Below are 2,258 nucleotides of genomic sequence, written 5' to 3'. Positions count from 1 at the left end.
AGCATCCCTTTCCACAGTCTCTCCACCTCTAACCCGCACATGGTCAGATTAAAACCTGACCCGTCACTCTCCCATTGAACACTCTTCGATGGCTCCCCGTCACCTGCAGCAGTTATTTCTCAAGTGAGATCCTCAAACCCTTGGTCTCCCCAATTGGTCTGCGATAGTCGAGCCTTCCCGGAGAAAATGATAAATAATTGTGTGTGTGTGTGTCTATTTTTTTCTTAAATTTGACACATGAACCATAATTTTAATAAATATCTCATTTCTAAATGTTTTTTTTTTTCATTTTAATAGTTTTTAATGAAAGCTGTACATAAGATTACTTTCTTCCCACATCTTCTCCATGGCATCTTCCTTATATTTACTCTTTTCCTTTCCAGGTTGGTGAGATTTGGCTTTACGTCCAAGGGCCTCTTTGCGGTCCTTGTCCAGCTTCGGCCTAGCGATAAGCACCTTGCTGGGGCGAGTGCCCACGCGAACAGTCGTGCCGCCAGCTTCTCCCGCTGTACTCATTCAGTGCAGAGGACGTATTTCTCCTGCAAACCTGCAGCAACTTCCCAGTTTGCTGCCCTTTGCGGTGTCCTCGCACAGTCTGAACTTCACCATCCTCTCAGATGGGCATGGACTGAACACTGTATTTCTGTCTCAGCTCTTTGGAAAGAGGGGAAGACATGATCTTCCTGAGAATGTGGGAAGGTACATCGAAATGTCTTTTACAGACTTTGTTCCAGTCAGGAGTCACAAAGGAACTGAACTTCACTTTGGCCACTGGCGCGTCAGTGATGGCTGTAGAAGGGAAGAGCTTTATTACTTCTTAATCATATCCTCAAATATTGCACATGTGCATGTAAAGACTACGTTGGCCATTTTTTTTTTTTTTTTTGTCTATCAGATGCATACATTGTCTATTAAATTTGCGTTTTCATTATTACTAGTGTGGAGCATGGCTCCAATTTACAAAAATGGATCGACAGCTCAAAAGGGTTAATTGAAAATAAAAATAGTGGTAAAAGTAATAACCAACACGTGGAATGCATCCTGGATGTAAACGAGGAACTGGACTTTGGAGAAAACATGGACTACGACTATATACTGGGAAAACTGAATCTTCGGGTGTAACCATGTGGAGTGTGTAACTGAAAAGAAGACTATGAACAGGAGGTAGGATGAGAAATACCTGAAATCAATATCTGAAATCAGATCTTATTGGAATGGTTATCCACTTGCAGCTCTTGCAACCATTCCCCAGTGCAGAGTTTACAAAATTTCATCAAATCATGGCTAATATCATCGATAACAATACGTGGCCTCTCCGGAAATCAATCTAGTGCTTTTAAGACCAAGTGCAAAATAGTATCAGTACAAAACAGTTTAAATTTCTCAACAGAGATGGAGAAGAAACTAACTGATGTTGAGGTTATTAGTTCTTAAGAATGAACTGTGCTGTAAATGACATGACTGACCAGTATTTGAGTTTTTCCCAAACCTGAGGATTTTCTTCACTTATTAGAAAAAAGGAGCAGATGACATTCTTCCTGGGCGTATCTCTAAAAGCACAGCCAAATGCTGCAGCAGAACAAATGGGGATTGGGAATCCAATTATTGCTCCTTCAGTTTCTGAGAAATGTGCTCATCCGCCAAGTGGACAAAAAGCTGAATGAAGTCTTCGGAGGAAAAGCTCTCCACAACTTATTATCCATATTTGAATCAAAAATATCAAGAATTTTATAATATCAAAATATCAAGAATATCAAGAAACTGTAGACAGAGACACTGATTAGTGTTCAATAACTACCAAACACCTGCTGTGTCTCGATGACCTATGAGTTTTGGATTTTTCTAGTTAAAGGGTGGGGTGGGGGGCGGGAAGGAGGGAATTAAAATGGACCAGATATGGAACCTCCCCTACAGTTTATGTTATACATCATCAAGTCAAATATAAGGAAACCTTGGTGAAAGATACAGCCTTTGATGATGACTGATGGGATTCATTTAAACATTTCTGTTGATTTTTTTTTAAAGTTAAAATCGATGGTCTGTATTTGTGCAAAATAGCCATTATGCAGTTGGCAGATGGTGAAAGACTGAGGAGACCTGACGTACAGGTAAAGCCCAGACACCTCGGCACAGTGCTGGGGACCCATTATGCTGACTCCTGCCCTGCTCCCCAGCCTTAATTCTCAGCCCCAGCCTAAGCCCCACCTGTAAGAAACCACGCACGGTGCCCTCAGGTGCCACACCTGCTTGTCCATCCT

The 2,258-nt window shown here is 41.6% G+C and overlaps 1 pseudogene; it reads right to left on the bottom strand.

The window, feature by feature from the left end:
- Positions 1-238: 238 nt before the first annotated feature.
- The window catches only part of LOC102887320, a 4,408-nt pseudogene continuing 2,388 nt past the window's right edge, over positions 239-2,258 (bottom strand).

The sequence above is a fragment of the Pteropus alecto genome, unplaced genomic scaffold (assembly GCF_000325575.1).
Source record: "Pteropus alecto unplaced genomic scaffold, ASM32557v1 scaffold123, whole genome shotgun sequence".
NCBI lineage: Eukaryota > Metazoa > Chordata > Mammalia > Chiroptera > Pteropodidae > Pteropus > Pteropus alecto.
Note: the sequence above shows the minus strand (reverse complement) of the source record. Positions and strands in the feature narration are given on the sequence as shown.